General features: G+C 39.3%; 1 long non-coding RNA gene across 3 annotated transcripts in view; it reads left to right on the top strand.

Annotated features, from left to right (window-relative positions):
* Nucleotides 1-25,896, top strand: part of LOC148051590 (uncharacterized) — a 134,996-nt gene that overhangs the window by 48,630 nt on the left and 60,470 nt on the right. For all 3 annotated transcript variants that reach the window (XR_015699591.1, XR_015699593.1, XR_015699592.1), the window contains exons 7-11: nucleotides 521-621; nucleotides 3,311-3,459; nucleotides 17,776-17,882; nucleotides 18,961-19,025; nucleotides 20,031-20,163. This is a non-coding gene — a long non-coding RNA (uncharacterized LOC148051590). The remainder of the gene's footprint in view (nucleotides 1-520; nucleotides 622-3,310; nucleotides 3,460-17,775; nucleotides 17,883-18,960; nucleotides 19,026-20,030; nucleotides 20,164-25,896) is intronic.

Raw genomic sequence — 25,896 nt, 5'->3', positions numbered from 1 at the left:
TTGTCTATGGGAGAAGACATTGGCTAGTAAGTAAAAATATTTTTCAATTTGTTGTTCAATAAAGCAAGACACAATTTATCAACATGAAAGTGGGGTTATTTCCCAGTGTCGGAAATAGTAAGTATTGAATATCTTTTCCTTTTCTCAACTGACTCACTGTCACGGTGCTTTTCTCTGGCTTGTGGCAGGGTTGTTTTTCTGTTAGCAACTTATTTTTTAACACACCATTCTGACACCTTGACAGTTCATGTGCTAAATCAAACTTTACAATTACTGGCAGGCAGTTATTAGATGTATTGCACTTAATTAACTTTGCACCTAATTACAAGCAGTGCTGGCCGATTACAAAGGGCATAAATATATTAGTGCCCTAGCTGTCACATCATGAAAATGGCTGTTGGAACAAGTCAAGCAAAAGCAATTACCACATTTTGTGCATGGTGAAGTGTAGCAGAGTGCAGAAGGAGGAATGAACTGGTTTACTGTTTGTAGGAATTTAATTTTGCACTTTGCATTTCAGGTGACCCAGATGAGCAAAGAGGATGATAAAAGATTTCCTTTCATTTGTCTAACCGCTTAAGGAGTGCTTCACGTGTGTAAAGGGAAAACAAAAGTTGCGTGGTAAGAGCTGACTTACGTTTTGTTAGATACCCACTCTGTGTATCTGTAGATGATGAAGTATGAGGTTTCTAGCACTAAGGATGAAAAGCTGCCTGACATGAGATATATTCTACAGATCATAAGCGAAACTTGTGATTCAGAATGACACTGTGCAACTCTTACTTATACAGTAGTTGCCAAAATGAGAAGGAAAGCAGAATTTGGTCTCATCTGTAGAGAGATACGTTGTAAAGAACAAATATTAGCACTCAGCTAGCGTTCTGTGGAAATCTGTCTTGCGTTAGCACAGGAAGAAAACATCTCTGCTGGAAAAGTAAGCAAGACAGAGCAATTTTAAAAATTTCATGAGTGCCTTTGTAAACAGAGTCTATATGAGAGAGATGTTTCCTTCTCTATCAAGTATCTGTTCTAACCACCACATGCTCTCTTTTGCGTAGGAAAATATAGCATGTTACAGGTGGCTTAACTAATTGTTGTTGTGCATATAGCCATAGAGGGGTGTTGTCTTCGTTTTATGAGAATCCTGGCTAAGGAGAGAAACTGAGAACTGTTAAATATCATAATTGTTTTCATTGCTTAAAGATTTCCTTTTTCTGCTTAGCAGCAGAATAGCCCCTGAATTAGCAATGTTTTGCATCAAAACTAATCAAAATATTTGTTTTCCTTTTCAGCAAAACTTAGTCCCACACTTAATTATTCAGCAATGCATAGACAAACCAACTTAAGCCCAGTCATAGGAATTTCATGGTCAACAGACTGCACCCTTTGCTTTGTGCAAGATATTTAATGCTTTGTACAAAATAATACTGAGGTCACACGAATCAGTTTCATATATATTGGCCAAAAAAGGTCACTAGAACTTGACTTTGCTTGGGGCACATGGAAAGAAACAGAGGCAGTCACAATGTGGTGCTAAATTAGTGGCTGTAGGGCTTGTTTGCTGTTGTTATTTACAAGCTCTGAATAAAGAGAACTGTGAGGATGTAGGTAAACCTTTCCCAGCCCAGAACAGCCATTTATTGTTCTTCACTTCTAAATAGGCTGCCTGTGTTGTTTCTGATAACTCGTGGAAAAAGTAGGTGGCCTTAAGCAAAAGTTTTGGATGCCTTTGCAATTGTGCTTGCATGGAAAAGTCAGTTGACTCCTTTGTGTGCAACAGCATAAAGTAGAAAGTGGGGAGATAATGTGTTTTCAAATACAACATTACATCACTGCTGAAAACATTGCTCAATATATTAAGACCTTGGGTGGCCAGCAATTTTACCCTGTATAAAGTTAAAGACATTGCTGTAGAAAAATAAACCTTTGCAGGAAAGTGCCCTGATGGAATGATCTGGGGGAAACAGGCACTGTCATTCAAGTAGCCTGTGCAAGAGCGCTTTGGCTCTTTGGCCACTCCTTACTAGAGGAGTCAGGAGCTTAGCCAAGAGAGATGTTAAATCAGTGAAGGGTTCATGTAAAGCTCTATGATTTCAGTTTTCCAGGGCAAAATATATGCTACTAAGCTTTTCAACGATAAGGAACTGCAGGGTGCAAGGAATTAATGTGAAATAATGTGGACGTGACTCTTCCAACACACAAAGTGAGCTATGTTCAACACGACGTGTGTTAAAATGTTTCTTTCTTAATTGAATGCACTGGAACTAACAAATAATCCATGAATAATGTTTAAAAAATAAAAATAAATCTAAAGCTCCATGCATTTGAGGAAAATGAGATAAAACAGCAATGAGCAGTTATTCTAGAAGAGTATGTCTGTATCTGATGTGCTTGAATTTTTTTCTGATATGGATGGTCTGTTAACCTAACACTGCCAAGTCCACCACTAAACCATGTTCCTAAGCGCCACGTCTACGTGTCTTTTAAATACCTCCAGGGAAGGTGATTTGTCCTTGTTACAGGGTTGCTGCTTTGATCCAATTGCTGTTAGTTAAAATATTCAACCTGAATAGTCAGTTTGTGTGTGTATGTGTATGTATACACACACACGCACGTATTTTTATATATATATTTTTTTATATGTGTATATATATGTGCTTTCTGTTGTATCATAAACCCATGGTGGGGGAAGTGGGGATATATGCAAAAATACACATCACCACTTCTCAATTTTGAAACAGGATATCACAACCTTTTTGTGCAACAGTCCTGTCCAGAGGGGGCCAGCAGGGGTGTCTGTGCATGGAGGGCCAAGAGACTGCTAGCTGGCCTGTGTGCGAGAGACTGGCCGCTGCCTCTCGGATCCTTCCTCCTGGACAGGCTGTGGGCTTTGGTGAGAGACAGTGCTCTGCAGGGCCAGGAGCCATGGCTCTGCAGGACACGAGAATCCGACTTCTCCTCAGGACTTTCAGGGACCCGGCAAGAGCTTGAAGTCCTGCCTCTGAGAAGATGGACGCTCCAGTCATTCAGCACACTGCTGGTATCTGGTGCTTACAGAAGGCAGGGACTCCCAGTCGCGATGAAGTTGTCTCCTCACTTGAAGCATGGCTGTTGTATTAAGCACTGATTTTATTCTTTGGCCCCCCATTGAGACTAGTGGAGAAAAGGCTGGGAAGTCAACTATTTTGCCCACTTGCATAATATTTCACTAGCTACTGTGGAGTCCTCAGCTTTTCCATATTCATCATATTTGTACTAATGGAACATTGTCAGAAAACTGAGCTGTTTTTTTGTTCTTTTTGTTCTGTAGATGAGACATTTCTCAGCCGTGACTTCTGAATACTCCTAAGACACAGAGGCTTCTAAGATCCAAGGATGTCGTCTTACCTGTCTTTTACCCTTTTTTGGCAGCATCTAAAGAAAAACTGGAAACTGCAGTGATATACGAAGGATTGACAGGTATGTAAAAGCCCTCTATTAGATTTTCCATCCAAGTCTGCTTTGTTCATGGAACGGCATACTTTATAGTTTGACTTTTACCCTCTGTTGTAATGACTCTTTCCATCTGAGTGCATCGTACTATAGGAAGCTAATTGACTTTGACTTCTCTGCTTCTGTTCCCAGTGGGATAATGCCAGTTGTTATTCTTTTATTGATTGTTTAGAGCAATTAGCGGAAAACAAATTTCTCCAAAGAACAGATAATTTGGTTTTGTTGCTCTCTACCATTAAAGCTAAACAATTTGTTATCTGAAAAGAAATTAATAGGAAACACATTCCATCTGTTTATTAGCTGAAGAGAGACAGGTTACCTCATCATTAATGTCATCGGTAATTAGCGCTCTTGTGCTGCCACCATCTGCACCAGTGGCTGGCAATCTGTCAGCAGCTTCAAATGCCAGGGCTGATTGTGTTTATCTGTGCCAAACAATGGGCAGACCGTATGTGATCCTGAAATTTGTAAACAGTAGTTGGCTAATGTAATTTAACTAGGCAGTTTTGTAATATGTGTGACTGCTACCCTGGGAAGGACATGAGACTTTAAACCTCCAGGGCAATTCCCAGTCATTGGGTCACCAGCACCAGGCTCAGAATGCCACTCTCAATTAATCAGGTTTCTGATGGTCACAACTGGTTTTTGTTTCCATTCGGGACGAGGTCTGGAAAGGCGCTGCAGTCAGAGTGGCAGGACCTGCGCTCACATTCCATCAGCATCACTGCCCTCCATGATAACCAGCAGATAAACCCTGACATGTCTCTCAGAGGCCTCATTAATTGGATAGGCTTCTTAGTTGTTATATAGTAGGTAACTTCTTGTTCTACTCTAGGTTGAAAAGAATGGATTTTATTTTACGCTGGGTGAAGTTTCTTCAAATTAAAAAAAAAAAAAAAAAGAGCCAGGGAAAAAGGAAGTTGTTCTGTAATATTTAGGCACTAATCTTAGTGTTTTACTGACGTTTTGTTCTGTTATTCGTGATCTAAAAACTACACCAGATTTGAGTTTGATTTTGTTGTTTTATTTTGAGGAGAAAAAGACCTGAAAATTCTGACTTCCTAATAAAATAGCTTCCAAGGGTCAGAGACTCTTGAGATCCTACACACAGGGATTTGAAAGCTTATGTAAGAATACATTTGTAGTGGTGGAGAGCTGTCTGCCATGCTTAAATTTGCATCATAGTTACTATAAAGTAAATGATTATACATGTAAGTGGTTAGTGAGTTACTTGTTTACTAATTTTGCATTGGTACTCTCCTGTTCTGTGCATTCAGTCATGTGAATAATATGTACAAGTACAGGTGGAAATTAAATGCTTTCTTTGGCACATGGTTTTGAAGCCCACATTAAGATGTATTACTTCAGGTATTGTATCATGGAATATTACGATTAGTGAATATCTCTTAATAGTGCTTATTGCTAATACCTGGACGTTCTCCTCTCCAGGGCTACTGGAGCAGAAAGCTATTAAAAATGCGAGGTCCCGCTGGCATTGTAGAAATATCCATTTCATAGTTGTATGGTAGCATACAGTTTCCAAGGGACTGCTAGATGTTTGCGTTTGATGCATGAAGCCTAAGCACATTCAAGGAGTAATCTCTTTTTCTGATGTGAGCATATGGAGCTGCCATTGAAAACTCTGAATTTCAGTCAAAGGTGAGAGGAATCATGAATTTCGGAGAGTCCGTTATAATACATTTCTAAAGATCTGGTGTTAGCAAGAGGTGCAGTTGGATTAGTTGGGCTCTTAAAAATGGATAGGAATAGATCATTAGACGCAATAGCAAACTAGGGAAGAGTATGAAGCATACTAAGAAAGCTGTAATGTCTCAATATATTAAGTCCCTCTTGTGGGCAAAGGATCCATGTGTGTGTATATATATATATCTATATGTTATGGCTTAATATTCTAAAATGTTTATTTACAAAAGGGGGTTTGCACTTGTGGATTGATCCAAAGCAACTTGAATTGAAATATTCATTTGGGTTTCAATAGGTTTTAGGCCCAGCCCATCTTTTCCAATGTTTATTGGGTAAATTTACTGCCTGCAAATTTTTACAGAATTTGCTGCCTTCAGATACCATAAGAAATCGTCTGTCCTAAGGAGTGTACGCTAAAGACAGAATAAATTTGGCATGAAAAAATTGGGTGTTTAATATCCAATAGGAATAGCAATATGGTCTATAAGAATCTTTTGTTCTTCCATTTACTTTTGTGTCATTTCAGTAATTTGTTTATATGGTGTGCCAATTTGCATATTATATAATATAATTTTAAAGATACATATCTGTTTATCTTGAGGTAATGGTGGACCAATACAGAAAACAAAGTCATTTTAGCTTTGGGATTAGAGGAGGAAAAAGAGGTTTTAACAGCAGTGTAGGGATGTTCTATAATTTAATTGTAACCCCTCCGCCATTTTTCTACATGTAAACTGGAAAACCATTACAGATACTAAAATTAAATATGATGCCAATACTGTAAATCCAGTGTAAGGGTTTATTGTATCACTGAGCTCTTTAAAATGTTAACATTCCTTGGCTTCATTTAGAAGCATTAACTAATTCCAGGTGAGTCACCTCAGACAACAAAGCCCACTGTTGGTAGACATCCATCACACAGAGCGTGAGGTAACAATTCTCCAGGGGCATGTGTAGATGTGAGAATATTTTGTTATGGCGTGGTGACTAACATTCCTTTATTTCTCATTAGTTTATACAGTGCTCTATTATATAAAAATTAATTTCTGTTAGCGTCTGCATTCAGTTAATGTACACATATCATTTAATGAACATAATATACCTTAGAATATTAAATTACAGTCCTTCTGCCCCCCAGGTAGACTGTCAGACATGGTGGTATAAATTAATATGTAATGCTGCAAAGCTAACAAATTCCATTTAGCCAAGAGGACTGAAAGCAGCTCCCAGAGGCAGGGCTGGAGCCTTCTTCTGGAGACCACTGAAATCATTGGAAAGACTTACATTGACTTCATTAATTACTAAAATAAGGGTGGGGATGGGAGACAAAGATCTGTAGAGAACAAATTAGGCAGGCAGGTTATATTTCTCCATTAGCAGTAGAAGTTCTTCTTGGAGATAAGTAAGTGTTCAGTCACAGGTTACCTAAATAACTATTCTAAGGTATTTCTAAGTGGTTCTTTGCATATCATTGTGATTTAGCTCTTTTTAGGTATAAAATGCAAGATTTAAAAAAAAAAACCAAAACAAACAGAAGGAATCAAGACTGAAAATGGGGAATATAGAACTCAGCTCTGATCCCAGAAATTATGTGATTTCTGTTGCTTTGGTCCTTTATTAATTGGTCACATGGCAGCTGTGAAAAGGCCAATGTTTTGTTTTAGCCAAAATGCGTTCACAAGATAAAACTAAGTTAACTTTTCTTTTTTTTTTTTTTTTTTAATTCCTGCAAAGCAGAATATTATACCTCTGGTATTGAATCATCTTCTTTTCACTCAGGTTGAATTTTTGTATATTATTTTTCAAAACATTTGTTGAGTTGGGATAGAAGAAACAAAGCAACCCATGATATCATTTTTCATTTAGAAAAATATGATGTAATTGTATAAGATTATTATAAATTGTTTCTTGATTGTAAATAATATACATACAGACAATGGATAATTAATTACAGGCAAAGATCAATTAAGAAAGGTCATCTTAAATGTGACTTATTTTATTCGTCTCTATGATTATCTCTGGTCAAATGTAATTACATACTTGTCAAATTGCAGGTCTGGAAAGATGGGTTAAATGTCACTGTAAATTGCAGGTTTTAAAAAAAAGTAATTAATATCTATTTTTTGACTATTTTCAGGGTTGTTTGTTTTTTTGTCTAATGATACAACCTAAGCTTAAAGCAATCAGAGCTGACTCAAAACACACTCAAAATACCTGTTTAATTTTAGTAAGACTTGGACCTAACTGTAGGAGCAGAAATGTCTTAGCACAGTATATAAAACCTTGCAGCTGGCAGAGTCTTAAGTAGATGCCATGACAAAGTAAAATTTAATAACAAAAATACTACTGCTTCTGACAAACGAGCAAAGTGTTGCCAAATAACTTCACTGAGTGCTCCTAGTAGCTATGAGAGCTCCATTATAGGGAGATAAAATCTGGGATCTAACTGTCAATATATGTATTAACAGAGGCTAAAGAGAGACAGGATGGCTTCTTGCATGAGTAAATGACCAGCGAACTAGGAATTTGGGCCTTTTTTCATTCTCTCTCTTTGTGATAATCTAGTTCGATTGTTGCAAGAAGAATATTTTACTAGCTACGCTTAATTTCTGTTTGTGCACTAATATTAGGCCTCAATGTAATGATCTGCTACTGAATTTCACTTCCAAAGTACAGTAGGTATGTGTATGTGTGGGTGTGTACTAATAACTTTCCTGACTATTAGTCAGAATTTGTCAATGATGGAATAAAATTGTCAGACCTTTCTCATTCTCTTTACGGTGGGACACCTTCATGCAGCTTTTGGCATGCTTCACTGCTCTAAGAAACATAGCACTTCTGAATTTTCGGGTGATTTATTTTGAATTTCAACCCTCTCCTTTGCCCTCTGGATGTTGTGCAGTACAGCCAGAGCCAAGAGGAATGTAAAGCTGTAATTTTGTTGAAGTAGTGCAGTGATGTGAACACACTCCTCAAGAGTCCCATCCTTGGTAACATATTATTTGAATTTTGCTTTAGAGAATGTAGCAGGATGGGCAATATCCTGTCTTTGTGAGTGTGAAAGCACAAGCACATGCTCAGAATCATCACACCGCCAGATGTTAGGAATATCTGTAGGCAGCAGGTTTACTTGCCAGGTTGCAAGGTATCAGAGCATTTGGGAATCATTTTAGTTGACAGACTCTCTCTGACTCATTCTGGATGTGTTCCCTCACCATTATAGATAGGAGACTAAGCATCCTGCATGATCTATGAATGGAGAGCTCTTGACAAAAAAATTAGGCAACATTCATAATAGTGAACACCAACTCCAAACTTTTTAGCCTCTTCTTTTTTCTCCCAGCTTTCCCCCACCCTTCACAGCTTTTCTTCATTCTGTGCTGTTGTTGGATACATCTTCTTCAGATTTATTGTATCGGCAGTCGAGTTTTGAGATTCTTTTGAGACATGCTGGCACTGGCATTTTCAGTCTGTAAAGCTGTCCAGAACGCTTCAACATAACCCTCTTCTGGCAGTGCTGTGAGCAGTGCATCAGTGGTGGGTATCAGATCTGAGCTAATGCAGGTCAGATTTCATGATGCCGGCTGATATTTACGTGGCTGGAAAAAATAAACCAGAGTTGCCCAGAATGTTGTAGTCTGTTTCAAATGCAAGTAAAGGGGTCATGAATCTGAATCCCTCATCTATCATAACTGCCAGAGGTAGAACGTAGCTGGGACAAAGCCAACCCCATGCATCAGAGCTAAGCTGTGAGCTAAGGAAAAGAGAGGTTTAGTAAGAATGATCGTTGATAGAAATCCACTGAAGTGAGTAGAGGTGTATTTGCCAACTGATGCAATCCCACTGCAAGCTTACTTTTCACCTCCTTTGACCCCAGGGTGTGAAGCCTCGCTCTCTTTCTCCCCTTCATATCACGAAGCATCTCATGTTGAAGAGGGAGCACAAGTTATACCCCACACCAAAGAAAACATCTAGAAAAAAATGTACTACAGCTTCTTTCGACCCCTTTTCTGCTGGGAAAGCTTAGCTGACGGGGTATATTGGATGCATCCCACTGATTCTCTCACCACTGGTATTGACATGTGAGCTGAGAAAATGAGCAGGGGTTTTCTACTTTTCCTTAAATGTTTGGATCGTGACAACCAATTTGATTTTGGGTACAGATCACTCTTTAGCAAATGTAGCCACACCTAAAATATACTTCTTTGGTATGAATCAGAGCTGCGTCCTGGAGACAGAATAATTTTGCCTCAGGCCCTGATGGACCTGAATTGACAGCCATCAGGCACTCACTTCATCGACATCTGTGGTAGGATAGAGAACTGCTTTTTATTTTTGCTGACTTTGTTACCTCAAATAATTAAAATTTAGAACATCACCATCACTCTTCTGTGACAAAAGGACACTTTATTTTGGTTCATATCCTTTGAGATGGAGGGAGTTCAGAACATCAACTTGTGGTGTACAGTTTGACAAGTGCAGGTCTTGGAAGATTTCCCAAAATTCTTTGCACAAATATGCATGCTTGCCTTTGAATGTTAGACTTAATATGGATTATTTTTGATATACAAATCTAAGCTTTGAGGATGCTTTTTCGGGGGGGTTAATCTGCTATAGGAAGAGAGGATAACTTTTCCAATCTAGATGCATAGATTGCATATGCAAACAGGAACAGAAATTGCCTACTGAGCCTTCATGCTTCAAGTGCATTGTGTGATTATTTTTATATTCAGCCGCGAACACGTTCTGTGGTAATGTTCCACTCCTTTTGTTTTACAGTATCAAATGAAGACTGAGACATTAAAAGCAGGGCATAAGAGAAATGAAAAAAATGTCTGTAAAAGCAGCTGATGAAAACCTTATTAAAAAGCTATGCATGTCAGGCTGTGTTCCTTCTGTAATGTATACGTTTGTAATACAGCTCTGAATTCTGCAGGGACCTATAAGTAATGAAGAAAATTGGTCAAGCAAAAAAAGAAGTTATTGGAAACTTGAGTGCTGTTGAGTCCTATAATATGCAAACTGTACATCTGCATAAAATAAACCTGTGCCCTGCTGATAGCTTTTATACTGTTCCCATTGTATATATCAATTTGTTTGCTGGGTTGGGTTTACACCAGTAAATGTTTTATGGTGAGAATTATGTCCCCAGTTTCCATAAGTAGTGAACGTTCATTGTCAATTTAATATCAATAACAAGGCAAAATATAAAACTGGACAGGACAGACAGTGTCTCCAAGGAGAAAATTGCCCTCTTACCTAGAATGGAAAGCTTCTGCTCTTACAATATGTCTTTCTCAGTTGAGGAACAGAACAACGAGGGGAGAGAAGAGAATGATCAAAGCATTGCAAATATTCCGGGAAGGAAGCTACAGTGTGGAATCAAGTCAAAGGAGACCAACATGAAGAGACAGGCTGTACAAAAGACAAAAAAGAAGGAAAACAAAACCAATGACAAACTGTAGTGAAGGGAAACTACTTATTTGCCTAGAAAGACAGAAACTAAAGGGGCAGGAGTAGAGTGTGAAATTGGAAAAGAAAGAAAAGCTATTGACTTGGAGCTTGAAATAAAAGCTATTGACATTGCACAAAAGGTGCAATGTACCAGAGTACCAAAAATTATGTGTTTGAAACTCTTAGAGTAATGTGAACGAAGAATAAAAGGGAAAAACCTTGTGCTCAGCGAGGTTTTGAGATGGGACAAGCATGTCTTACCAGGAAAGCCTTAGGCTCGCTCTTGGTTTCTTTCTTGGTTCTACTCTGTCAGAAAAAGGTTGTTGGTCTGAGGAAGCTGCCTTGAGTAAACCTGATGATAGCAAGCTGGTGGAAATTATGAAGTTAGAGAAGTGAAAGAAAGCAAAAAGTTCGGTATTTCCTTGCCTATGTGGGAATATGGAATAGTAGAAGGCAGGAGGGAAGGGGTGATGTGGAAAGTTAATAGATTACAAAGATGACGGCCTGTTGGACGAAGTAGCGTTCGTTCCTCTAGATGGGTTGCTTGGCATGGTGAATGCAATGCCTGTCAGGTGCCTGTAAATGTGGTCTTGAACTGCAGTCCTGGACTTCAGTCACAGACTTTTAGTGAATACTTTTTGAAGCATGGTGTTACAGGATCTGCCTCCACAGAACTCACTTCGGAATAAGTAGACTTTATGGGTTATACTCTGGGGGAAGAAGATGATTTATGTACTCAATAATCTTTCCTCTTCTGCCCTGTGGAGAAATCTTCAGACTGGCCAGCAGGCCCAGAATCAAGCAGAGTGCTAGGCTGCTGCTGGAGAGTTGATTTTATACTTGAGTACTGGAATTTCTTTTTGGTCCTGCCATCATCAATATCAGCTATTTGCTTGTTTCTTAGCCCATGCAAGGTACTTCTTTAATATTAGAGTTGAGAATTAATACATACATCCCTTTCGAAACACGAACAGGTTTTAGAGGAAATGATACGTTAGCAAATCAGAACAATTTTTAATTCAGTATTAACTGTAAACTTGAAATCAGACTAACATTCAAATGCAACTGTTAGCTTCTTATGCATCACTACATTTGGAATAGGTTGGGGACATGCACTAAAGTTTCAGCTGATCACATAAGAAGTGAGGAAGGGCTGCTCTTGTATGGGACTCGCCTCACCTGCTGTAGGCCATCCGAGGGCTGGGTGTCTAATGCAGGCAAATTATCTAAGGTCTTCCTGTGGTTACCGGAGAGAGCCAGGACAGCTCCGTTCCATTTGTCTTATGGCGTCAAAATCCTCTTTGCTCCTTACAGTCTGAGCTGGAGCTCAAGTCTTTATGCAGCCTGAATGGTTTATGAATGACAGGTTCACTGAATTCCCAGGAAGAAACCAGAACTGCTTGTATAAGAGCTTTTCCTCAGGTTTGTTCAAATATTAAGTCAAAAACTACAATCTGTTTGTCTTCAAGATGAGGAGAAGCAACATTTATACAAGTATGCCCAAGTACATGAGGCAAAATGCAGGTATACTATTTATTTTCTGGTCTATATAAAGAAAAATATCAAATGAACAAGTCTATTCTTTAGTGTGACAGGCAAATTCTCAGTGTAATTCCATTTAAAATTCAAGTGTCTTCTGTTTTTAAATATTGGTTTGACAGACAACAAATAAGAAATCTTAAAGTTGGTAAATACTAAACAGGGGAAAATGTGGCCATATCCCTGAAAACTTTGCAGCCGACTTTCAGAGTACACAGCCACTTACGTAACTGTGGATGTTGCCAGCTGCATCTCCAGACTACTGAGCTGCTTTATCTTCAGATGTAGCTGTGGAATAATGTGTAAACTTATTTCCACTCGGTAATGTCCTTGAAAGAAAAGAAACACACTAAGTTGCTCCAACTAAAAGAATATTGGTTTAAATACGCTGTATGCAGGCACCATTACTTGAACACAGGTTTTATTGCACAATAGAGCTGATAGCAATAATACATCTTCCCCTTAAACTTGTCACTCCTCCAGATAGCAATACTTAAGTAGTCAAAGTATGTCACATTTTATGGCTAGGAGAATGCCCAGGACACCGAGTCAATCTCTTTCAATTTGGTGTCTCGCATCAGTGAACTAAATACTGATTTAGCAGCTGCCACAGACTCCACTGCACGCATCATGTGAAGGTACGATGTACTAGAGATCGTGCTAGGGCGGTACATCAAAATAATGGGAATTGGTTTTTTTCAGTAGACTGGACACAGTGGGCAAGTAGAGTATGCTTCACACAATAGCGTTAATTGGTTTGTCCGTAAAGAACAAGAATAAATAAAAGCCATTAAGTTTCATCTGTGTATGGTATCAGGGTACGCGCCACAATTGTAAACTGTGAAAATTAAGTCTTTTTTCCTTTATTTATTCTACTTGTCTCAGGGTTAATCAGCTGTAGCACCAAACTAGCTCCTTTTAGTCTTGCACAAAAGCCTATAATGTATCAGAGAATTAGGATCACAGGTGGCTTGTTGTCAGCGAGGCAAGAAGTTCAGCTTAAGAAAGTATGACATAGAGGTTTATTCTGTATTCCCTTAACAACTGTATAGTATGCAGAAACATGCAAATGGTTGAGTTCAAATAGCTGTGAATATTATTCTTCTTATTAAGTACTGATATAATAAGGAAGTAATGCCGTAAAAGTTCTTAATAAAAAGGTGCATTACATTTGCTTGGTAGTAGAGTTTTAATCTGTTAGCCACAAAGGCACTGGGATGGGAGACTAGAGAACAGTTTAAATGGATAGCAGTCCAGGTACGGCCAAAGGAAAAGTACACGTTAAAATAGTGATTTACAGAATTTTTTTTTGACAAACAGAGCATGCTCAACCTGAACCACGTTCTTGCAACCCATGACGTACAGTGTCAGGTGAACGTATAGCTTAATATTTTCCAGCATAACAGTTGGAGATGATTGACCAGGCTGAGACATAAGTCAGTCGTCCCTGAAACACAACTTGGGAGTGAATACCTAAAAATACCTACTCTGCTATTAGTCTGGCTTTTGTCTATAGCCCATGTCAAACTCCTCTCTCAAATGTGAGTTAATTTTTAATTAATTTTAATTTCCCCCCCCCCCCCCAAGCCATTTTAATCTGTGTTTCCCTTCACCCAGGATGGGAGAGGGCCATTATCTGTACCAAGAAGAGAAGAAATAAAAAGAAACTGAGCACCAAATTCAACTGAAATGTAAGCAGGTGCAGTTTCACTGCAGTTAAGAGTGAAACCTGCTTTCCCATTTATTTAGACAATACAGCTCAGTTAAAGCTTAATGCAAGAGCCTGCATAGCTAGATGATTGGGCAAAGTTACCCATCCATGGTATGTACTCTCAGGCCTGAAGTCCTATGACAACCTATGCCTGCTCAACAACTGTTTCCTCCTCCCATCTACTAATAATATTTCCACACAGTACTGTTTTGTTCCCATTTCGAGTCCCAAATTCCTGCCTCTTTTCTACTGTCCTGATGTTATAGGTCTCCTGTACCAGTTTATCCTATTTCTTTCTCTTCTGCTCTTACCCTCTACTCTGCTTACAGCAGACATTGCTGTGTTGTATCTTGTTTGTTTGTCTAGGGAGCAGAGGATGAAGAGCCTTAATTCAGTGGTGTCATGTCTGAGATCTGCCAAGGTGGTCTGGGAAAATTAGTGATCTTAAGGCGAAATGTGTAGTGGCACAAATGCAAGAACTTTGATGTTCTCTTCACCATGTCTCTGTAGTATCTGTAGTGTGTGTTGCTCTGACTTTAAAATATTTTTGAAAGTTATATCTTTGATTTTCATTTTCAAAAATCGTAACGACTGGCAACAGATATCCAAAAGTGGCCTCAAAAGAATAAATGTGCTTTGACATATTCCTTTGTCTTTTAAAGTAAATGCAACAATTAGTCCAAATGAAGCACTTCATCACTGAAACCCAGAGGAACGTCTTGGCTGCTGACAAATCATGAATAGTAATAAAAGAAGAGAGTGCAGAAAGGAAGGAGGGGTCATGAGAGTAGATAATCTATGGGTGACAAACAAAAGCCAATTTCAAGGACTCTTGAGTTGGGTTAACTTCTGCTGAAATGTTCAGTGTCTGTTTCAGAGTGTTCAGTAAGCCAGAAGTGTTACAGTGGTTTGTATGAGCTTCTGCAAAGTGCTTCGTGCACTCATTTTATTTCTGTCTTAAATAACTGATTACCCTCCAGTTTCATGTAAAACACTGTCAGTGGAGATCTTTATTTCTAGTAGCAGAAAGCGTGTTCGCTTGCAAATGTAGCTTGGATCATATAAGGACAAGCTCAGCTTTCTGCTTTCTGCTAAACCCTATTTATTTCATTTTGCAACCGTCTTGCCCATCTCCGCCACATTTTTCTGTTAGCTTAGCTTTCTATCCTGTCTGACTGCAATTACTTAGGGCACAGGCTCTGTCATCGTTGCTGTAGGTCATGCTCACTTTATCTGCAGTCTTTCACTGAACAGTGCCTTCATTCCTGAGGGATGTGACAAGGCACTACAACAACATAAGAACCGTATGTATGTGCGCGTGTGTTATTGATATCTGTCGGGATCTACGTGTAATCTCAGTATTATCAGATGGCGCTTACAGTCTTCTCACCATGGAAGAAAAATGTCTGCCTTTAAAATCCTGGGATTCATGGAGGTGTTGAGGTAGCTGTTCAGCCTCAGAAGTGTACAATATTTGAAGAAAGTAAGATCTGTATCTTGTAGAACAAGATGCTGAAATACAATTAAGTGGCTTTGCATCCAGAACATTTCATGAAGTAAAGAATGAAACAGAAATACCTATGTGGTCCTTCAACTCTTTCTAATTCCTATTTTAGAAGTCTGTGTGTTTTAGGAAAGGTGTTAAATCAGGTATAATTTGACGAGATGCCGTTATTGCAGTTAGATTAAAAATTTATCTGACTAAAGAAGAGCAGATCGCCTATTTTGCTACTGTCCATCTCGTGTACAGGACACAAAACACAATTCTTTGTTCTTTCTACACACTCTAAAACGGTGTCCTTGGTGCTTACGACTTCAACAGGGGCACACAAGAAAGTGCCATGGTTTGAAATAGAAGAAAGGGGGAAAGAGAGTGTACTATTGTTAAGCTGTAGTTTTGTCCGTCCTTTTGAGCTGATTTGGGTTTGCACAGATCAGGAGTCGTCTCCGGACAGTGTCTACCCTTGTCACCAGTTTGTATTTTGGGGGATAGTTGTGTGGGCGGGTAGCACAATGGAGCGATTTGTAGACTCAGTTACTCTGACGCTGAGCATGCCCAAAGGGTTTCAAACCTACTCACAGAAATAGGTTAGACTATGCCAGAAAGTGCCCATGTTTCAGAGGTACAAGCATGTCCTTTTACTGTAAAGCTTCCTAAAGCTATTTTGTTACCTGTTACAAAATTATATCCTACAGTAATGCTGCATGTAGCATCCCTAAGATCTGCTACCCCGGTGACCCATCAGATGCTGCAGGCCAAAACCACTGCTTTTGTAACTCCATGGACTTCAGAAGTCTGCATGAGGAAAGAATTTGGTCCATTTTAGCAAACTATAATGTAGCGTTCTTTGCAACTTCCCAGGTGCATAATTCTCATAGCCTTCTTTCATAGAGTTAAGGAGATTAATTTTAGAAAGAGTAGATTTTACAGATCCCAGGACATTTGCCCTAACCATTCTTTTGCTTTGAGTAAGCAGGCTCTCTGGCTAACTTTCACTTGTGGGGAATTGTATCGCAGACATATTAACAGCTATACCCTAGTTCAAATGCGTACCACGAGGGATTGTCTTCAAGCCCAATAAGCTTGCTATTATTTCCTATCTTAAAATCTGTGTTAAGTAATAAAAATAAAACAAAGGAAAAAAAAAAGTTTGAGGTCACACTGCAGCTGCATTTGCATTGAGAATTCAGATGGAAACCACAAGCTAATCTATACAAAAATAACACCTAAAAAAGACACCTGAATAATTTTGGATATGAAAGAAAATGTAAAAAGCCCCCTAGTCTCATCACCTTTAATAATATCTTAGAGGTGTAATCACCTTTCCTGGTGACGGGCAGACAGAAGGATGTTTTGTTGGAACCTGGTCCTGTTCTGGGAAGTCCATAAATCCATTTTTAATTATATGCATACAATTTAGTCCCATTCCTGTCATGGCCGCTTCAAGGTGTGCTGTTGCCTTTTCTGCTTCAAGGGTGAATGAAGACCTTGTATCTGAATTCCTACAAAGAGCCACGGGTGTAACGTATTCTCGGGGACAGGAAAGGACTGTTGGTTCCTGCCTTGTGGCTTTTACTAGCCAGTTAATCCTAAGGAGGTGTGTGACTGGAAGCTCGTTTCTGTTATGCTTCCCTGGACGTCCTCACCGGGTGGCCTACGCAATTCGCTAAACCAAGTCATTCTTGCTTTTAGGACGACTTAGCTTGTGAGGACTCAGGAAATCCTTGATGTTGCAAGTAAGCAGGTGGTCCCATAATCAGTTATAATTGAGCTGATCAGTATTTTGGAGCAAAATTTTAATAATTGAGAATAGACTTTCTTTTTAAAGTAGGATCCCCATCAATGAAAGCGATTTTAAAATGTTGAGGATATTTCTGCAATTCTTAAAAAGATTAGTTTTGCAATCATCATGTGTATTTTTTCCTGTGTTCACATTTTTCTCCTCTATAGCCATCTAGTTAATTTTGAAAAATAATTTCCCCTGAGCTAAAATGGGAGGGAAATGAAACAGGCAAAAACGGGGAAAAGAAATGAAAATCTGTAAATGAAAGATTTCTTTTAAAGTGCTAAAGCAAAAAGGTGAAAGACTTGGGAAGGGGGAAAGAAAACTTGAAATAAAATGAATCATAAGCAGGAGAAAACAGTGTGGGAATTATTAATGAAATTGCTTTCCAGCTTTTCTACCATTTTGTCCCAGCAAGGCACAATACCCAATTGTCAGCATAGTTCTAAGTTGGACATTTCAGTGTCTCTTTCACAATTCCATTTCAGGGCTATGGAAGAGATACTCCAATTTGTATTTAATTCTTAGACTTACACATGTGCCTTTTCCCAAGAAACAGAGAATCAACTCTGCACTTTATTGTTTTTTCAGCTTTCTCAGCAGGCAAGATCGGCCTCTACATTGGAAGACCTCTGTCTGTGGTGTATGCATTTCAGAGCCTTCCCACCTCCTTTAGACAAGCTGGGTGAAATGTATCAGTAAGTAACATGATTTTTACATAAAAGAAAAATTGTATATAGTCAGGAATAATTGAATAAGTGACTTCACAGTTCAATTTGAACAAACCTATGACTAATATTAATCTAGTATTAATAGATTATTAACTCAACATTTATTAACATTTATATGCTAACAGATGACAATGTTTCACATATGGACTAGGTACTGGTCTGTTCATAATTAAATGTAAATGAAGTCGAATAAAGAGTAGCTTTATGTTGAGCCAGGCTACTAACTGGAAGAACTGTGCTGTGTTAAGAGAGTCTCATTCAAACCTTCCTGCTCCCACTGTGGGAACACATTATTGTGTGCAAGGGCCATCCTACTACGTTCTCAGTATCAGCAAAGATAATAAGGTCAAATTATTTCATACGCTGCAGAAAACTTTCAGTGGATGCTCTTGTAATATTAAAATTTAAAAGCCCCTTAGGCAAATACTGAAAACACGCACAGTTGTGTTGTCTAAATGATACCACTTATGCAGTAGGAAGGAGAGAACACAGGGCTACCTAAAACTGGTTACCGACTGGAAGCTGTGGCGCGTGTAGCAACGGCAGTTAGACCGTATGTAAGGTAACATAACGGTAAGGCAATCTGACAAATTATCTGCTAACAACAGCCAAATTCAGCCAGCTTTCCTCTCACACAGTAAAGACAGCATGATCATGGAGTCTGTTCAAAATACCTTTCAGATAGTATTTTGGTTCTGTTCCTCCAGAGACTTAACAACTTGGTTAATTTTGACCATCGCACGTGACCAGAGAATCAATTTTAAGCCTGCCTATTTGGCATGAAAGAAATACTTTAACAATATCTGCAAAAGTTTCATTTCCATATGGTCTGATCCAATTAAGTCAAATTGGCATCTTTGCATTAATCAAAAAGAGGAGCTCAGCTCAGTTATTTGAGTGCTCAATCAGAATAATTGCCCTGAAATTAGGATCAGAGGCTTTTGTTTTTCATTACAGCTTCTAAGTTGTATCAGGTGTAAGAGATTGGGTTTGAGTCCTGCCATGATTTGGGGTTATTTTTTCTCCATTTCTGCTGTTCGTGCAGGACTAAATCCTCCAGGTAATGTTCCTCACAAGAAGAGAGGGAAAGAAACAGTGCATACCAAGAAGGTAAAAAAATGTTAATGCCCTGTACAGCATGATCTTCTTCTGCTTTACTTACCTGTTTATGATAATGACAAAATTGTTGGGCTCTTCAGATAATAATCTGTTTAAAGCTCTTGGAAAGTGCCTGTTTTTATCAGCATTAATTGCTTCCAGAGGGACTAAGCATTAGTAAAGGTAAGTCTTCACATCGTCAGGGACTAATTAGGACAAGTGCAAAGGAAAGAGAAGTAGAATGAAAATTGTTCTTAATGTTCTTAATCTTGCTATTTATTGTGTTCTGAGCCTAACAGCACACTTTTCTGTTTCTTGCTTGTAACGGTACCTATTAATGTTACAAACATTGTCTAACTTGGAGGACTCCTTTTCCTTCGTCCATCCTTACTTTTCTCATGTGTTTACATAAATGCTACCAGTGAATGTTTGGGTTTGATGCTTCTTTCAGTGGGAAGCCACAATTGTGAAGATGAAGTAAGCAAACAGTTTAGTGTCCTGTTCAAGGAATACAGCCACTGCCAAACAGCTGGGGGTTGATTTTTCCATGGTGACTTTACCTGGACACATGTGGGAAAACATAAAGTACGCAGTAGCTAAGGAGGAAGTATATTGTTCATTTCATTTTTCTGTTAGCTATCGTCATGTTTACAAATTTAGGTGGACTACACTCCCTCGTTAGTTGGCATTTTTGAAAAATCAGTGATGGGGAGGTGAAAGAATAAGATAGTTTTAGTCTTGCAATAGGTTCATACTGTATATAGTATACTAGGTGTATAGTATTAGGTATAGCTATAGGTGTTGTATATTTATATTATATATATAAAAATAGTGTATCTAATATGAATAATATATTACCAGTACTTACAAAGTTTGATTCTTGTGTTTACTCAGGGCCTTATCTGACAATTTTATAGTGATAGCCCTGCTGGCTTGCTGTAGTAATCTGTTATAATGTAACCAAAAGTAGAAGGAAATCAATATCAATTTAAAACAGAAAACCTTTTTTTCCCCCAGCTGCTCATTATCACTTCTGAGAACGAGCAGGCAAGTCAACGTTTCCAAGGGCGCAGCAGCCCAGGCATGAAGCGAGTCCTTTGCCGAGAGGTTCTGCAGCCACCGTAGTTCTTCAGGATAGCAGCGTGAGCAGGTCAGTTTGTCTTCAGTGATATGGCAAGGTGAAATTTTTGGTTGTTGTTTCTGGTTATTAAAATTCTTAAAGGTTCATGAGGGCCAGGTTTAGTAGCCAGCTTATTTTCTCTTTGTGTAATATGTAGCTTTCTAATATAAGCGCTATTTCATCTCTAAAACAACACATTTTTCAACGGTGTAAGAGTAAAGTACCTTACTGCAGTCGCTCTCTAGGGCGTTAGAGAATAATCTGTATGTAAAAAGCAGAATGTTGTGATGAGTCCTCCTTACTGTGGTTCCTGATGACCTGACTTGCCAATCACACATAGGATTTTCCTTAATGGAGGTAAGTTTCACTGACCACAGGGCCAGTTGACGTGGTAAACTGTGAAACTTGGAAGCTTAATTTATACTTTTCCGTGTTTGTTCTAAGAAGAAACAATCAGTACAGCAAAAAAAGATAGGCAATAAAGAATGTATTTTAAATTCAAGAAAAGAATCCCTTCTGTCGCGTTAAATGTTTCCAGAAAATGATGCGCTTTGGAAGGCATTTTTGTGATCTTGTTTATTAATGTTAATATTGTAATTACTGTTTGCTACTATTGTAAAATAGTATACTGTCATGTACACCGTGCACACCAGGTAGACTCTCCTTTTAGTATCTCTTTGTATGCCAGCGAACTACTGATAACAAGTTTCTGAGTATTTCTTTCCTCGAACAACCGTGCATCTGTTGTTTAATCTTGACCATCTCTCCCAGTTTGCTTTTGGGACTTGTATGTTGGACTGTGTCAAAAGCTTTGTTATGCCATGCAAATTTACATTGCAATCCTCCCACTCTTCACCAGGCTGGTAGTAAATGAAGGAAAGTAAGCTAGGTAAGCATTTGGGTTTGATAAATCTTTGCTTTTCATCTTACAGTACTGTAGGTGTCTGTAAATTGATAGTAATAATTTTTCAAGATGTTTTCCCAGATAGTCAAATTAGGTTGTCTGTACTATCATTTCCTGAGATGCCTTTTTTCCCCCCTTCTTTTTTAAAAATAAGTAGGATGTTTGATCTGCTCCAGTTTTCTGGATCTTCACCTAGCTCAGAGACATGGAAAAGAGTGAACTTACCCAGGTCACACTGCGTTCAGAGGCCAGACCAAGAATAATAGAACAGATAACAAGTATCTCCTGATTCCAGATATATAACATATATGTAACAGATACCACCCGATTCCAAATCCACATTATGCCACACTGGCCCTGAAATCTATTTGAACAGGCAGAAATTTGTGACCACGTGAAGAAAGGACTCCAGACAGGAGGAATTAGGGAGGAGGAGATGTCCGAGCTCTGAGTGAGAATAAAGAAATAGGAAAACACTGCTGTAAAGAACCAGAAAAATAGCATGGTTTTTGTGAGAGCCCTCAGTGATTATTCTCTTACTGGAATCATTAAACCTTTCCGTAATTAAGCGAAAAGCCCGTAATGTTCGCATACCCATCTCTGTAGGAATTCCTTGAATATTTTGTTTAGCATGCAGAGGCATAGCTTAAGTTGGCCAAAGGTAAGAGACCGTCCTTGGTTTATTTTTCACTGGGGACTTCTACACCACGCAGGCTTTCTGTTTGACCTTTACATTTTCTTCAGAGGACAAGAGGTTGAAGTCTGCAGGATAACCAGAAATACCCAACATGGCACAGCTGCTCTGGAGAAAAGCTACACTGCTTTTGAGCACAAGAAGTAGTAAACATCTGGGGATCATTTGAAACTGTAGCTGCTCACTCACTATGGAAGACATGAAAGAAGCAGTTAATGTTTCTTTTCTGGGTAGGGGATTGATCTTTATCACCACTTTCCCTAAACTGTATTAATAACAATCACCAGGGACAGGAGAAGTACGCATATTTTAAAAGGCAGCAGTAGTTGCCCCAGGTCACAGAAGTAAAGGAGGAATCTGAATCTGAGTTTTACTTGTTTTCTGTCCAGAAGCATGAACCTCTTTTGTTGGAAATAATTTTTGTGTGAAGTTTGACTGAGACTTTTAAGGATACGTACAAATAAATCAAGTTAACAACAACAAGAAAGAAAAAATCCCTCCTGTAAGGCCTCTAAAGTAATTCTTTCTCTACTGTACCAAAAAGAATTTTTTTTTTTTTTTTTTTTTTTGCGCCAGGGCTTTAATTTAAGATAGAAGTATATGAGAAGGTAGTTCTTGCTTCCTGCAACATTTGGTCTAGTATTTTCTGTACCAGGTCACTGAGGCTGCTTTTGTCTGTGGGGCCAATAATCTCTATAGCACCCAGAGGACTGTCCTCCAGCTACCCACGGCTTGCTTTGTGTGGAAACCAAGTAGAGGAGGGGAGGAGAAGGGATGGTCTGCAAACATACCTGGTGAGGTCGCTTGAGTGTAGCGACATGAAACATCACTGTGGGAGTACTTCCTTGTGGGCCCACAAGGCTGCGTAAAATGGGACTATGGAGTCCTCACTTACGTCTGTTTTGAGTGATTCTGAATCTTCCTGTCTCGGTCCCCACTGACCAAAATAAGTGGAAAGGGATGGCATCCAATTCCCTCAAAGCTGTTCCCTTTGTTGAAATACTGCCAGGACCCTGGAGCAAGCTGGATCAGGAGCTGGCTCATCTGCTGCTCAGTAGTATCTTCCTTCTGTAAGAGGTAAGGTCTTCTAATTCATCTGTACCTCTCGGATGCTCATGATGAGGGTGGATCAGCACAGGAAGGGTCGCCCAGAAGGGCCACAGAATTTCTGTCCGTGGTGATCCTCAAAACTCAACAGGACAGTCTCTGAACAACCTGATCTAACTCTGAAGTTGACCATGCTTTGAGCAAGGGTTTGAACTAGCTGACATCCAGAAGTTCATTCCAACTTAAATTATTCTATGATTCTACTTTAAGTAGTAGAAACTGTATACCTCAGTAGCAGATCTGAGGTCGGAAGTAATGAGGAATCCTGCTGGCTGCAGAAGCCAGACCCTTGGACAGTAACAGCTGCTTCACTAGAATAGCCTTTCCCCAGCCTCTGAGCTCACCAGGCTACGTTCCCCCCTGCCTGTCGAATAAATGAGTTGGTTTTCTTGGTTGGAGACTTTTCAGGAGCAAGTACAACCATCAGACATTCCTGAGCTCAGAATTCACCTATGACCACTAATTCTTGACAGCCACCTGCTCTCCCATCAGTGAATCTCCAAGGATGGCAGGTCTAGTGTCTTTCCCAGACTGGAAGAGCAGTGGAAGCTAAGAGCGGTCCCTCAGAGCTCCTGCCCCAGGGAAAAGCGGCTGCTCTTCACTCCCAGCTGCTCCTGAGAGTCATCCCTCCTCTTCAGCTCTTGGAGGATGTGCAGCGTTGCCCCCCCTTCCTTCCTTCCTTCCTTCCTTCCTTCTCCTGCCACTCCCATAATGTAAGATAAAGCCTTCCTAGTTCTTTCTATCCAGAGCCACAAGATGCAAGGGAAAGAAACTTGGGCATCTTTGACTTTTTCTATGGATGTAAATGAAAATTTGGGTTTATGCTGTTAAATTCTTACTGAGGAAAGTGTGAGGTGCTGCTTTTGCTGATGTGGTGGAATAACGCAAGTACTAGTCTTAATTTTTAGAAGTTCCTCTATCTGGAGCATGAACTAATGTGTGGAGTGATTTTGCCATCTCAACGGTCTAGCATACCCCACAGGTCTTTATGTACCTTGGGGATGTCGTCTTAGAAAAACATTACTTTTCTTAACTTGGAGACTGTAGTAATGCACAGATATCAAAAGCAATGCAAGATAGTAATGATGTAGGAGATTTTCTAAACTCTTCTTGACTATTTTTAAAGGAACCTTTTCTGCACAACTATGGCAAGGCAAATTTCCAAAGCAGCACACTTGAGTCTTGCTGCTGTTACAGATATTAATGGATGTTACTTGGTTGAGTCCCCCTGTGGTGCTTTGAAAGGGTACACTTGTGTGCATAATAAATTAGTTTGTTTCCTTGTTAGATTTTTTGAGGAGTAGAACTACAAAAGCATTCCTTCCCATAAGACAGAAGCAAGGCCCGCATATCATACTTCATTTGTTCCAAATGGGATATTTCTTTGCTGCACCTGGAAAGAACGCCAGGATCCCAGCTGATAAAAGCTGGGTTTCAGTGAGGGCAAAGGGCTATCATGAAATCACCGAAGGAACAGACCACATATAAACCCAACAGCACAGATTAAGGAAAGGTTCTTATCTGTCACAGACTAATTGGCCGGGGCCTACCGTTTCACGTATCGGATCTCTCCCCGCTGCTGAGAGAATCTTGAGTAAAAGAAATCTGTGCCAGAAATAATTTATACTTGTATGTGTCTATCTGTTCATAGATCACAGTGTGGCCTGCTTCCGTTTGCAAGCATCACACTGATTTAAAAAAAGGGATGTATGCATCTACACTAAAGTAAACCGTGTTTGTAAAGTTAGACACCATGCTCGTTCATCTTTATTGGGTCACATGTCGGTAAGGGTTTTGTTAAGTGCTCTATTATTTTGAAAGTCAATTTAATGACTGCATACCATAAAAGTTAAAGCTATTATGTGTAACGCATAATGAACAATATGACTTCCAAATGTTCACGTGTAATGCATGTCAGCTTTCAGTTGAAAACCAAACCAAAACAAACCCCTCAAGGTTGCAGTCTGCTCTTTAGAAGAGCCACATGTTGTAACCTCAAAATATCAGCTGGTTTCTGTGCATGATCAGAGCAGTGGATCTATGCCATATTCTCCCCTTTACTTTCTTGAATCTGGCTGCAGTACTGATCAGATGTGCACTTCTGCCAAATGCAGTCAGCGTTTGATCCACATACAGATCAGTGAATTCACCTATACTTTTTTTCTCATGGCGTATCTCATTCTGACATAATTTTTGTAGAGGATATAACAAAAATACATAAATAAGGAATGACCGTTTCTAAAATTCATCTGTGGTTGCTCTTCTTACGTGACATTAGGTGAAATGAAAATATCTCTAGACACAAAGGAGTACAAGGACCATTGCACTCTCAAGAGGTAGCCTTTTATGAAACATTTAAAATCTAAATACTCGGGACAGATCAAAGCAGCAGATTTACACCTTCCTAGAAAGAAGAGTAGAAGTGATCAGTCATGGTTGCCAAGAATGCCTTGCCTTGCTCAGAAGAACCTCTCGAGCAGGCCAGTTACTCTCGTTCCAGTCCTTCAGCGCAGGCTTCCATGTCCCGCACATCTTCCCTATCCTGTTTACGGTGTCCCTGCTTCTGCTGTTCTTATCCACCGCTTATGTGTTCTTTACCATACAGTGTTAATTTTTTTTATTATCAGAACTGTAGGTGTAAATTACCATAGGAAATGGAGCTCGAGCCATTCAGGAACTGCCTTCCTGTCCCTTCTGACCCACCTTTTCCTTCCCCAGAGCAGGCGGTACACAGGAGAGAGGTAGGGCTGAATACAAGGATAGCAGCTGCCTCAACTGTCGAACTCTGGTCTGTTTGTATTCATGAGCTGGCACTCTGACATTATATACCAGTTCAGTCAAAGAAAAGTTCCAAATACCGTCATCAAATATAAAAAGGACAGTGGGAAAGCCTGGCTGGACCACTCGGATGTCTCAGACTGGATTTCTCTGAATTCCTCCTTTGCCGGTAAACCTATTTATATGAGGAATATGGCCTCAGGCCCTGAAGTTTTGAACACTTTCTCAAAATGCATTGATGGTGATTTTCCTGAGGATTGCAATATTTCTTGGAAAGTTC

The sequence above is a fragment of the Nipponia nippon genome, unplaced genomic scaffold (genome assembly GCF_047370975.1).
Source record: "Nipponia nippon isolate SJK-2023a ecotype South Korea unplaced genomic scaffold, ASM4737097v1 scaffold_6, whole genome shotgun sequence".
Classification (NCBI taxonomy): domain Eukaryota; kingdom Metazoa; phylum Chordata; class Aves; order Pelecaniformes; family Threskiornithidae; genus Nipponia; species Nipponia nippon.
The sequence above is the reverse complement of the archived record's forward strand: the minus strand, read 5'-3'. Positions and strand labels throughout refer to the sequence as shown.